The sequence below is a fragment of the Neopsephotus bourkii genome, unplaced genomic scaffold (assembly GCF_033783945.1).
Source record: "Neopsephotus bourkii isolate Nb327-2 ecotype Australia unplaced genomic scaffold, CSIRO-AGI_Nbou_v1 NB_855, whole genome shotgun sequence".
NCBI classification, from domain to species: Eukaryota; Metazoa; Chordata; class Aves; order Psittaciformes; family Psittacidae; genus Neopsephotus; species Neopsephotus bourkii.
Window position 1 is genome coordinate 1,672,701 of NW_026901351.1, and position 14,505 is coordinate 1,687,205.

Sequence of the window (14,505 nt, forward strand, 5' to 3'; positions counted from 1 at the left end):
AACACCTCCCATAACCGAAGCACTCCAGATGCACTTTACAAGGTCAAGAGAACTGTAAATCAAATCATGGAGGCAATGGAGTTTTCTGTCTCATAATCAGCAACCATATGAAAAATGTATCAGTCATGACATAGTCAGTGGGGGGGGGGGGGGGGAAGAAAAGGAAAAATCCTTAATCATTGACAGATGAAAATACAAGTCAAGAATATTAAATTATACACTTGGGTTGAGACATACAAAGAGTTATCTTTCAGTAATAGGGTTTCTTTCAGCAACTAAGAGGAGGAATTAGATATAATTCTTCAAGAACAAGGTATTAGTTGGAACTTTTCTCTGCCTGTTGAGAGCTCTCTTAGGCTGCTGTCCTCCTCTCACTAGAGTACCCCAAGGTAATGGAGATGGTGTCTTGCTGCAGATCAGTTTGTACCCAATTAACATTCATTTTAAGGTAATGGCTAGTCATCAAACTCCAAAGTTGCATGCCATTTCCTCTTTAGAAAAATAAGAGGATAAAAAGGATCAGCTGAAATCAGCGTCAGGTGAAGTCAGAAAACAAGCAGAAGAAAGTACGCATCCAAAGCTAATGATGTTTTGCTCTTACACAAGACACCACTTTCAATGGACTGTGCAGATGTCAGAATAGGATTAGAAGAAAATGTGTTAAAAAGATACCAGAGAGGTTTCAATCCTAGCAAGATGTCTGTCAGACACAAGACAACACAACAGCTCAGTAATGAAGGCCAGTGCAGGGAGAGCAGCTTTCTCGAGTAGAGTATCACTCCTCTGTTCAAGTCCACCCTGTTTCTCTTTTTTTAAAGTATCAGCCCACTGAAAGTTTTTACAGTGTTGACCCTAGTCATACAATTCAAATGTCACAACAATAAAATCAGATGATGTGTTGCTTTCATTTTTATTGCTACTTTAAGGCTCTAAGCAGCATCAAACACACTGATCATGACCACCAGTGCCTCCAGGATATAGTGCTGTAGCATTCGAAAACCCATCAATTGCCTTCAGAACTACAAAGGGCTAAGCTTAAAATAAATACAAAACATGCATTCCCCAGCAAGCAATGCCTTCCAGTTGCTAACAGTTTATTATTTCATGAACTAAATACAGTAATTGGAGGAGAGATGTATTAATAGCCAGCACCTCCTACACACTTGCAAGCAGTGCAGGCTTTGGCTTTAAGAAATGACAACTGCTGTAAGCAGTAGAGCAAGTTTTACCTTAGAATTCCCTAATTATTTCTTCAAAGCATGTTCAAGGGAAAGGCGTTTACCAAGTTAACAAGTGGCTTTTTATTTGCAGGACAATGAATCAGCTTCTAGATACCTGAATTCTGATTATTTCTGGCTAAAAAGAGATGGCACAAAGAGCCAGCAGTGGAAACATACAATGCTTTGCACCATGTCAACTATTCTAAACATACCAGCTAACGCTGATTATGCTGTTAGCAGCATTCACTTGGACAGAAAAGGAGTCCATTACTGACTTGTATCATTCTGCATTCCAAAAGCAGTCTCATGTTCCCTGCAGCTGCTTCCTCCTCCTCAAGAGTGGGTTGAACATTTTGACAGAACACACCAGGTTTGGTAAACAAATTCCTGGAGCAAGGAATAAAAGTAGACAATGCTCAGATTGCTTCAACCTGCAAATAGTTATTTTTGAGGCAGTGATGGACACAATTCCTCTCAGACTAAGCCAAGTTAATTCTATGGCAATAGATACTGATTCATATCCACAAATTTGGCATTGAAAAAAAACAAAAATCAAAACCTAAAACCCACTGAAGAGTGTATGGCGTGGGGTGCCTACACTGTCAACTATGACCCCAGGTGAATAAGAAAAATAGCTTTCACAGACTGAACACGCAGAGAAGGGTCACACTCTTGCTCTCCTACCCACAGCTTGGCAGCTAACATACTGGCACACTCAGCCTTACTTCAGGGAGGCATTTCTCCACCTCTGTGCAGAAGCCTGAAAGCTCTTAGGGGAATTTATGGAAGAGTCTGGATGATACAACCTTATAAGCACATGGATGATACAACCTTATACGCTGAAATTTGCTGTACACATGCCAAGCATGAAAGAAATGTAGCACTCCCATCTATCTATATTTTTATACCACTACATCCCCCCCCTTTTCACACCTACCTAACTTTACAGGCTGCTTTCAGTCACCAGAGTCTGTACCAAAGGCCAGTTTCTCCTGGTAAGTCAAGCTTTGACTTATGGTCAAGGTATGGTATGAGGTCAGGTAACTTAGAGGAATCATGTACCCACCAAAGCTCTTTTTCACTCTGTACTTCAAATAAGGCTGGCTCTTAAATCCACAAATGCACAAGACAAGTATTAATCCCCCATGACATCATACTCCACTTTGGAGTACTACAACAGCTGGGTGGCAAATTCAGTAAGGCCAGGTGAGAAGAAGTAAGCAAAAAACCCAAGAGGACTGACCTGGGTCAGCATGTTATATTACTAATTTCATACAAGGGCTTTAAGGTGAGGGAAAATATTCAAACTAGCTGTCATCAGTGTTAAAAACAAAAAGCTTTGAGGCAGTCTGTACATAATATTGTGATTCAACCCATGTATTTCTTCCCAGTGACTGGGGATGCCCAACATCATGATGGTGAGCATGTTGTAGAGACTGGCAATAGGAATCACACTGGTACTGAGACTGAACTGTGTATTGCAATAGTTTTACTTTGTTACATGTTACTTACATTTGTATTGTGTTTTCATTATATTTTGTATCACTCTGCCAAACCAGAAATCCCATGTAACATCAACTACCTTCAGCTAAGGAAATTAGATATTAAACATCACATCCTCCACAGAATATCTAAAAGAAGCTGGTCAGAGAGTATTGGACTCAAACACTATTCACACATCAGAATAAATTGGGAGATCAGTCTCTGGTAACTAAAAAATTCAAATGCTAAGCAGTCACACATGGCAAATTTTCCTCTATTTTAATATATCATGCACAGTCAGTCACAGAAAGTGCTCAAAACACCACATCCTCACCCAGTTTCAACAGTTCAGCTTCCCTTTACTTCATCTTCTTCCCTGCTGTATCTGGACGTAAACAACATTAAATGCTACACTTACCTGAAAACATAAATGTGCAAAACCAAGAATATGTCTTTGTTGGTAATCCAAATTCAGGAGACTCTGAAGTCCATGAAACTAACCCACAGAATTCACAGTCTATCTATAAATGCAGCACTGCAAGCAATGGCCTTCATGAATGCTATAAATGCATCTTGATAGTTTTGCTCCTCAGAAAGATATATTTATAAACAATTTTGATAGTGATTGCAATCAGATGAAAACGCCATTCTCAAAAATACATTTATATATAAACAGGTGGCCAGAATCTCAGAATTAAGAAACATTGCCAGGAAAAGACGTCAAATAAAGAGCAATATAAATCACCTGAGCTAGAAAAAATAATTAGCCTGTTGCTTCACTAATTTTCATCTATTTTGGGGCATTAACATCATGTGCTAACAGCATAATCACATTACAAACAGGTAGTCAAAGCTATTGAGAGACATCTGATTCACCCACACGTAGACCAGAGCAGGTATCCAGTGTTTTACCCTAGTCCAACACAGAGCCAGCAAACCCCACCTGTGGGTAGTACCATTTACACCGCAGCAGCTCCTGAAGTGCTTCATGCCCACAAACTGGAAATGGTAGCAAGACAGCTGTCAGTCAGCTCAGTTCAAAGCAAAACCTGACAATTTAACTGATACTATTGGTTGTGAGGAGCACTACCTAATTCACTGCTGATCATTTTAGGAGGGAATTGACTAAGACAAAACCTATATCATACACTTTTCTTGACTAAGCAGCCAAACGTCAGAATCCAAAAATGGGGTGCATTTAACCTAACATTAAAAATGAATAACAACAGACACCTAAGTCTGACCCTGTGATTCTTGCTTCTCTCCACCATTAAAGGAGAAATGCAAACGTTTCCAGAAAACAGCTTATCTAAAAATATTCTGCTTGCCCATCTTAAGGTGAGATCTTAAGGGAGTCTCTTGTGAGCAGCTTCACAGCTTCAGCTTTAGGCACTTCTTAGATATTTGAACTAGATCAAACTTCCTCCATCAGTTTCAGCCACATAAATTCACACCTGCACACTGGCAATCTGCGTGAAAATCTATAGTTCAGTGATACAGAAAAACATCTCAGGCAGAGGCAAGAGTTTAATTACACACCCAAAGTTAACACTAGGACAATTACTAATGGTGTATTACTCAGTTCTACAGTTAATTCAGTAGACCTGCTTGTTTATCCTTCTGAAATGATTCACAGAATTTCCACTATTGGCTGAGAAGTTTCAAAATCCAGTGTACCACAAACATGCTGAGAGAACAGGCTCAGTGTCAGACCACAACCACCCACCCACACCCAACCCAGTTTCTGAAGCCAAGCATAACTGCAGGAGTTATGGATTCCTAACTGGAATAAGTTTAATATAATTTTAAATGGACGCAAAACATCACTGCAGCAGCCAGCCTCCCTCTGGCAGAAAAAGCACATATCCGCTCTGCAGGTGTTTAGGCTGTATCAATGTCAGCTCAATATAATATCTGACATTATTAATATGGAAATCTATTTTCTTGGTTACAGCATCATTGTCATACACTGAAAAGACCACTATCAGCAACCTCCTTCTACAGATAACCTAAAAAATGTTCAACAGGATGTGTATCTGTAGGTGCATGCACATATGTACATACAAGAGAGTAAGAATGACAATAAAGCTACATTAGATTTCTACAACCCGCTTCTTATGAGGATGCAAGATACGAAGAATTTTAAAGATTTCCTAATGAGACAGGTAAAGGATTGTGAGGGTTTTTTGTGGTTTTTTTTTGGACTGAGAAAACACAATGACAGGCTTGACAGGTTTCTCTGAGGACATCAGAAAGCCATGTCAGTTAGCCTAGGGCTCTTCAATGTGGATCCAGAAAAGGATTCTACAAAATGCATTAACTTTCAGTGAAAAGGGGCATGTACCTTTTAGTGCTACACCTCCTGTCCTTTCGAAAGAAACAGAAACTCTTCCATAGCCAAAAGACTGTCAACAGCTCCTGCGTCTAACACGCAACGAGGAAAAAAAAAAGAATTATTTCTAATTTTAAGAAGTGAACTGATGCCAAATTCCAAAATATACGTCTGTTCAGTCATGAATACAGCCAGACTCACAATGAACTGACTGCTAAAGCCCATGCAGACCAATGCACTCGTACCTCACCTCCATGTTTCTCTGCCTAGTTTGCTATGCTCTGTAGAGCTGAAGAACTAGAAAACCTGGCATGTGCTCTTTGCTAATGGAAGATAAAAGGCTAAGGTAGCAGAGGTGCCAACATTTGGGTTTTTTTTTAAATCTACAATAAAATAAAGCAGAAATTCAACATGACTCTCAATCAGAGGCATTGCAGAAGGTGGTATTTTACCTGTATCCTTGACAATGCTGCAAAAACAGTTGATATTTCAGATTATGTTGAAATTAACCTTTATTAACCAGTTAATTATTGAGAGCACCAATTAAAATCAACTCTTCAGTAATCTAATAACCTCATTATTAACAGTAATTGAGTCATTTATACTGGGATTACAACAAAAAAGTAACAGGGATGTTAAAAACAATAAATAGGGAACACCTCAGTCCACACTAAGGCAACAGTGTCCTTTTCCCCAACACTGACATCTTGCTCTTGGCTTCAAAAGATTTTTGTGTTAACTGCTCATACTGTAACACTGCTTTTACAGTGCTGATACCTACTAGATCAGCTTGAAAAGGTCAACAACTATTTAAACTGACAAGAAAAAGGAAAATGGAGAAAGAATCTGGTCTTCCTGTACCCAGGAAACAAAAACAACTCAGAGAGAGCATTAAGCTATTAAACTGATCCAAGTATCAAACAGGCTACCCATGAAATGCTTTGGCTTGACACATTTGGCTTCAGGGAGCTGTGGACCACAGCTTAGAGCTGAAAGTTCAAGAATTGCACAACTTCATCACAGGAGAGACTTGATAGTCTGACACCTTGATGATTTAGCAGTGTAGGTCACTAAACAACCAGTCAGCCCACTATCATAATGAAGGATCTTGAAGGCTCAGCAATGCAAACAAATTGACATACCAACAGCAGGGCATACTGGGAGGATGACACTTTTCAGCGTAACCCAATAAACATTTTAACAGGAATAAAACTATTGAAAATATAAAGCCCCTTCACTGGCTCCTCTGGAAAAGTAAATTATGAGTATACTTTTGTTTCTCTAATTCAAGGAAAAGTCTTCAAATAACGCTCCATAAAACAAGATAGCCAAATTCAAGATCTGGCAAAAGACCTCATCCACATACTTGAGCACAGGAAAAGCAGGTGTTTGGAACAGAGAATCTCAAAGGCAGAGCCAAGGACTCAGGCAACCCTGGGGACATGCTGACTGAGGCCTCTTTCTGCCACAAAATGTAGGAAGAAAAACATCTTGGACATGGGATTCGACAGCTCAATATTGGGCTTCCATACCACTGGCTGATGGTTTGGGGATCCTTAGGTCTGAGTCACAGGAAATAATGCATAGTCAAAGCAGACGTAAGAGACTTAACAGCACAGGTTTCAGGAGCAACCTTAGGGAGGTGCAGAGTCCTAGGACAAAACTAGCAACAAGAGAAGGTTGTAGATTTAAAAGAAACTCACCATCCCCTCTTCTTTCTAAAGGCTCCACTTCACCTTGAGTATTTAAAACAAGTAACATACTTTGGTTTTCTAATTTTCTATCACTTGAGGCATGAAATAGCACTGAAAATAAATTACAAGTCCTTTATCTGCTAATGCTCAGTAACATGCTCCTAAGATTTCACCCCATGCCTTATCAGAAGAAAAACGACTAATGTGTAACTTCAACATATTGAATGAATTTTCCCTCTTTAAAAACACTCCTAGAGAAGAAGATTTTATTTACGGAAGCAAAACCTAAAAGGAAAGGATCATTTAAGCTTGCGAATTGCAAACTGTTGAACTGCTTAAACTCCTTTTATTTTTGCATTAAAACCCCCCACATTTAAGGAAAACACATGAAATCGGTTATTACAATGAAGTATAACCCCAAAAGCCATATTCAACTGTTCTGTCTAAAGCAGCTGAGGAGTTGTAGAAGGGTGTAACTTGCTGGGATTCAACACATCACAGGAGATACTTACTTTCTGTGTCCCTGACATACCTCCCTGTCCCAGACTGTGTCTAGCATTTTCCTTGCCTGACCTGTCTGTCCTCAATTCTAATCCTCACCAGAAGTAATCCATCCTTCTCGCAGGCTGACTAAAGGCAATAATCTTTATCCACTAACATGAGTCTGCAATAACTGCAAGCAGCTGTTGTACAAAACTTCTCTGACCTAAGAACAACTCAGATTTTGCAGAGCAAATACTTGCACAGGACTCCAAAACATGCCTTTATACCAAGCACTCAATGAATTTTAAAATCCCTGCAGAAAACTATAGTTTCTGTACTAGGAAAGAAAAAAGAATTTCTCATTTCAAAAGTGCTTAGATGAAGAGCAACTAACAGCTTTTACAAAGTCCTTTTACAGTAGAAATTACTACCGATTCACGGCCTAGAAATATTTGCCTGACTTACAGAAATTTAAAACCCAAAATACATAACAAAAGAGTAATGTACGGCCATGTGAGGAAGATTTATTTACTATATTAAACTGTACTTAGTGATAAAAGCGTATCTAAAGATCGAGTGGGAACAAGGTTGAACAACAGGAAAAACTCTTAACTGCATGTATCAGCCATTACCTAGGTTTCAGTTTCTGTACCAACTCATGACCAGCTAACCTCTTAACTACTTTACCTACAGAGCAGTAACCGAGCACCTCCTAGTCCTGCAATCTGATCTACATGAATGGCGACTTGCATCTATCCAATGTCATCACAAAACTGATTCAAGTCAGAAGGTTTCCGAGCAATGTTGTGCTTGCACTATACAATCACACTTTACAGAAAGCCAAAGCTGTTAAACTCTGAAACTCAAGTGTTTCGTTCTGCTCTCAGCTTTACAGCATTAAGAATCTTAGGAAGCACTACGTTGTCATAAATATGGCCACCACATCACTGTACACATCCCTTTGGTCACTGGACTCTCTCTTGATTTTGCTTTTTATTTTGGAACAGCTTTTATTTTGACTTTTGCAGTCTCTTACAAAATCTACAGCTAGATTTAAGAAGTATATTACAGCAAAATCAAAGCAGTTTTCAGCCATGGCAGGATATTATTGCACTCCACAACCTCTCTCTAGGAAGAAGCAATAGGGTTTTTTTCTATCAATTTTCTTCTCACTCACCAGCATTACCTCTGAGTTATCTTAAGTATTTTAGTTATCTTTGAACAGATAATTACTATTTTAAATTAACAAACAGGAACTGCTCCAGCTGAGGTGATCAATCCTGTTTAATCAACAATGGATCATATGGAAAAAGAAACAGAATCAGAAATCAAATCCATGCACCGTTTAATAGGCAACCATGGCAGTTCACAAGTGAAGTTTATTGCACATAAGATATCAGAATGAACTTATTTTATCTGTAGGCTTAGGCAGTAAGACGGGTACAGGTGATAGCCTACCACCTTGCATGCAATACAGACATAAGAATTCTTGAATTTGAAAAGGAGGAATGAGGACAGAAAATAAGACGACTTAAATATGATGTCTCTTAAAGCAGTCTGAAGTTAATAGCACATACCCTTCTTCCTCTGTCCTAGACAATCACCTTGAGCCTGCAGAACACGTATATGGATTTGTCAGTGACAGTAAACAGTTCAAATAAACTTGTCTTGGCTTAAAAAAATTACTTGTAAATTAGATCTAATTACATAGATATGTTTAAATCAAGTGCCTCCACCACTCTTCAGCAGAAAAAGGGTTTAATTGTCACTAACTGCTGCTGACACCTCCAGGGTCTTTATTTTTCCCAGTATTGCACTAATGATTCCCCCAAAGGTGGTTCATGTTCTATATGCACTATAAAGCTTTTCAATGTCCCTCTACACAGAAGTATCTTTCCGTTGCAGCTTTATGTAATTTTATTTACTTACATTTCGGAAGTACTGAATTTATTTCAGCAACAGCTGTCTGAAAAGCCATTGCAAATCAACTCTTGCAAAAGCCATGCTAATGCTTGACTGGGTCATTGCCACCACTTGCAAAGCTTAAGTGGAAAAAACATACAAAGGTGCTCAGCCAGACCTCTGACTCATACTGCTCTGCAGTCACTAAACACATCTCAGTCCTTGATCAGCCAAAAAGCTGCTTGTATGCCAGTACTTCCATTACACTTAAAGCAAAATTTTAGTACCTACCTACTTGGAATTGACATGCATGAAACAAGTTAATTAAAGCTTGGATTTCTCTTAAGCAAAAAGAATCATACGAAAAGCAAAAAAGATGTATTCTCTGAGAAAGTTGTTCATACTAGGACCACCTAGAACAAACGAGAGAATATGAACTCAACCTGCAAAGGAGCAATTTATTTTTTTCCTGAACTACAGATCTAATGTTGAGCATATAAATGGAGCAACGGGTATACATACCTGGTTTTGTTATGAAAGGAATGTTTTTTGAGTTGTGTTTTTTTTTTAACAAAGAAGCTTTTAACCAGGTAGTATAAGTGCATATTCATCTAAGGAATGCACGTTGCCCTCACCATCACAATACCTGAATGCCTTGAAATTGCTTCTTTGCACCATTAACCCCATTTATCTGTGGGAAGATTATGTGGGTTGCCCTTGCATGAGTAGCAGTTAAAGATAAACACAGAAATAAAAGCATATACTAAAAATGCACTTTGCGGCCTGTAAAAGTAAACTTTTGAGCAGTTTCTGCTAAAGAAACAGACGGCTACTATGATGGCTATATTCTGGATGCAGAAATGCCAAAATCGGCTGCACTCAGTCAAATTAGGTTTAGGAGCAACCACCGACATTTGTGCTAAATCAGACTGTATGAACCTTCAAGTCCCAAACTGGTACTTTCACACTGCTCTGTCCTATATTTCCCACTGGAGAGTGCTGCTCACCTCAGCCCTGCTTACCCCTGGACGTAGCAACCTCTTGGAGGATACTTTGGTGTCCTTCTCTCTCATATGCTTCACATCAGAGTTCAAAAGCAGATGAAGTGAGCGTAGGACTCATCCTGCCAGATTTTGGACACAGCCAAAGTTAAATGCTGGGATTTGCTCCTAAATTCAAAAGCCAACTTTCTGCAAGGTCCCACTGGGAACTGGTAGCAGATGGAAATCCCTATCCCTGTCTCAGATGAATGCCTGGGCTATAGGAATACCTTGTTATTCCAAGGTATACCTGTTGTGTTCAAACATGCATTGTGCTCACCGGTAATTTGCTGCTTTCAGTTATTCTTTTGCAGTCTTTTTATAATCTGCTTTCTGGTAAAAAAACAGACTTAACAACATTGACAGATCATATCAAAGATCCAGTGTCTGTCCCAAGATCCAAAACCAGATAAAATCTAAAAAAACCCACCACTTACAATAAAATAAAAATACTTAATGAGGCCAGAGTTATTCAAAGCCATAGGGAGAAAAGCAACCTATCCACAGACAAGTATCTGTGAGATCTGAGAGTAAAAAACAGAAGACATTTCTAGCAATAAAAAACCCTTGAACTTTTATGAACTTGAATTGATCTAATGAATAACCCTTAGATACTCCTCACTTTGGCCAGGATTTAACCATAAGGATTGGAGACAGCAGGACCAAAACCCAGTGGAGGTCTGTCTGGAAGGCTCAGCTCCATGTGAAGGAGATTTCCTAAAGCCCAGGCCTTGCAGAGGACAGAATCATTTTACAGAAATGCACTTGAGAACCATGTGAAATGGCTTTCATATAGGAAAGACAAAGTAGAGTTAAGACTTCAGCTTAATAAAAAAAGAGAGTGGTAAGGGATAAACCAGGTCTGTCAAGGCCTGATGGCACATAATGGATGATCAGGGAACATTCTCCATTCCTACAGCAGGAACTGGGGACTGAGGGATCAAATAAAACTATGAAGTAAGAGGTTCAAAAAGAAATAGAGAGGTTTGTTTTTCAAGCAGCTGTGAAAGTTATAACCACAGGATGCTACAGACACTAAACTTACTTACATTAACAAAACCCACTGCAGGCTATCAAATACAAAGGTAAACACAAAGATACCACTCTTAGCTGAAGAAGTCGTTAGCTGTGAACCAGTAAGATGGGAGCTAGAAGAGTAACTCTTAGGAATAACAGGACTTGTTTTAACTATTATTTTCCCTAGATAAAACATAGTGGGTCAGAGCAAGTTTATGATCCTGCCAAGCTGAGGCACAGAAAGAAGTTAAAGATCTTTGACCTGTGCTACCATTGGCAGAGCAACATAATACATAGCCTTAATTCAAGCAAGCCTCCAAGACACAAGCAAGGCTTTCACATTACTTTCTCTCCAAGTCATTTGACAGCAACCAGCTTGAAAACAATGAAATCAGTTCAGCATCTCCTTTTCCTCTCTTTCATGTCCAAAGACTGCGAGTTTCATAGTGTACTCTACAAGGCATAAGGCAGTCTCCTCTCTCCTAGGTTTGAGCCAAGATAAAGCTTATTGTTTTGTACATTCACCAAAAGTGAGTGTTACTCAATTAAGGAAATCCTTGTTATTTTATTGCATGAATCTTGCTCTTAACAACTGCAGAAAAAAAATCAGGTATTTAGGATCACCTACACATTGATTACAACAGTCATCATAAATTCCCACAAGCACACCTCCAAACACAGGAAAAAATGCCATAACTGGTACCTGCTTTAGAAATCTAAAATATCAGATGCTCACCTGATGAGGAAATAAGGACTTTTTATTATGTAATACTTATGATTTGAAATCTAAACAATATACTGAGTTGCACTGAGGTTAACAGTTCCTTCTCCCACTGTAACACCCACAATTTAAATTATTAATTACCATACAGTAATACCCACAACTTAAATATGTGAAACAAAGAGATACAGTAGATAAAATAAAATGCATTAAGAGGCAAGACACAAAGGTACAGAACGTACATTTTCATGTTCCCTGCCCTGACACAGGCTCCTTACGCCACCTTAGAAAAATCATTCGCTGCCTCCATGCTTCAAATTCCATACATAAAATGGAGGGAATGTCACTTCATTACTTAATCACAATCTCGCAAGAATAAAGCAAAGATTATTAAATGTCTCATACTATGGGAGTGAAGGTCACACAGAAGCCTCCCATAGGGAAAGAGTATGAAACATTATTAACTAGCATTAAAGTATTTTATTACCTCTGCACTCCTGCAGCCTTAGTAACCAAATGAGCTGCAGTGAGGCAGCCAAGGAAAAACTGTTTGCCTGTTCACTCTGTGAACTAAGGTGCAACGGCAGTACTGACATTCTCACATGAAAAAAAAGAATATAATAAGCATACTTCTGTATGCTGATTGCCTGACAGTTTTGGGTTTTTTAGTGTGAAAGGAAGCTTGCAAGCTCTTATTATTTAATAGTGCCACAGAGATTATCAGCTTACTATAACATCACAAAACTTGTTCACAGCAGGTAAAATTCACAGCCTGCAGTGAACCAACAAAAGACCACTTAAACCCTAATTTCTGCCTTCACAGTTGAGCCAGCAACAGACTTCTTTTAGCACTACACAGAGATATCTTTCTAGACCAGAATATAAAAGGCACTTTTGTCTTGATGGCATTTCCTCAAGACATTTTTGGTTTCCCACAGGAAAAAAAAAAATCAAGGGAATCTGTTATAATCCGAAGTCCAAAGCAACCTCTCTTATTTACACTTGTTGATTCAAGTAAAACTAGATGATGATACACCCCTGTATTTCTGTGATTTATTTTTTTTTTAATCAGGAAAACATACACAATTTGGCTTGTCTGTTAAATTAAAATCGTAGCACATTTTGGTTTTGCAGCCAAGTGATTACAAAGATACATTAGATTCAAAGACCACACTCTTCTACGAACCAGGAAGCAAACAACAGGACTTTACCATTCCTGAAAGTCAGTCAAGCAATCAACAAATGTGAAAATAGAGAACAAGATTAGTATTTGAGAGCTTCCATGTAAGTAGCCACGAGATGACCTGGAAGTACTAAGGAAAGAAAAAAATCAGCCTGCTGATACAGCTATGCCTTCAAAAATTAGTTACCGAAAAAAACAGGTTCTTAAAAGGAAGGATACAAGAACTGCCCCCCCCCCCCCCAAAAAAAAACAACAAGCCAACCCATATATTGAAGAATAGGTCAAAGGAGCGCAAAAAGTCAGCACTGAGTACTAGGGTTCTGCTTTTCTCTCTCATACAAACGCACGCGGAAACCAGGGATTGCTAACCCTCGGTCTCTGTCCCTTGCCGCCTATCTGCAAGCTCTTCCCTGTGCCTACCGAGATGCAGCCGGAGGAGTGGAAAGCTGGATCTGTAGCAAAGATCATTTTTCCACCGGCAGTTTAATTTTAGAAAGGCGCTAACAAAAGGCACCACTCCGAACACCCCAAACGCGTTACTTCCCAAGTCAACGAAGCCAGCTTCCTTTCAGAGGCACGATGCCACGACACAACCAGGGCTGTATTCGGCCTCTTCAGCCGAACCAAGACCTTTCCCTACCTAGAAAAAACGAATCCCACAAACCGAAGCCATAAGCAAGCAGTGCAGCAGACCCTGTGGAAGGAAGGAGGACGGACAGACAGCCAAGTACCACGGCAAGGCTGCTGCGGGGACCATCGCACCGCCGCCTCTCCCCCGCGTCCGCAGACCCAGTGTCCCCGGCCCAGGACTCTCGGGGCTCACAGCGGGCTCCCCGCGCCCACCTAAGGCGAAGGACGCTTGACCCCCCGCAGAGGCCCGCCAGCCGAGACCGGCCGGGGCGCGCAAACCCACTCGGGCTTCCCCCGCGGGCACCCGGTCACTGCCGCCATGGCCGCCGAGCACAGGCCCCGCTCCTCTCCCGCCCGGAGCTGCCCCGCCGCAGCCCACGGACATCACCAGCCCGGGCGGCGCTGCCGCGGGGCTAAGGCACTGCTCCCGCCCGGCAGCGGCCGCACTCTCCCCAGCCCGGCCGTGAGTGAGGGCCGCCCGCCGCACCTGTCGGGTGGTTGCGCGGTCCGGGGAGCGGAGGGCAGGCGCGACAGCGGCGGCAGCAGCGGCAGCAGACAATGGAGGAGTGAAGGACACACACATTGACACACGCGCGCCGCTGTGGCCGCCCCCTCCGCCCGCCCGCACCACTGCCGTCACTTCTCCGAGGGGGTAGAAAGTAGGAGCCGCAGGAAAGCTAGAGGGGGGGGGACAAAATAAATGCAAATCCTGTTTCTTACCCTCAAAACAGGGACCAAAAGAGAAACAAGATTCTTCTCGCTATCAGTACCGAGCTGGGAAGCCGCCGAAAGGGGCCAGCC

General features: G+C 40.7%; 1 protein-coding gene across 2 annotated transcripts in view; it reads right to left on the bottom strand.

Moving 5' to 3' along the window:
* The window catches only part of BZW2 (basic leucine zipper and W2 domains 2), a 60,086-nt gene extending 45,708 nt beyond the window's left edge, over positions 1-14,378 (bottom strand). Inside the window, exon 1 of one of the 2 annotated variants that reach the window (XM_061356455.1) lies at positions 14,192-14,378. The gene's annotated coding sequence lies outside the window, so the exon portion shown is untranslated. The remainder of the gene's footprint in view (positions 1-14,191) is intronic. The other variant, XM_061356454.1, reaches the window with a different exon arrangement.
* Positions 14,379-14,505: the final 127 nt, after the last annotated feature.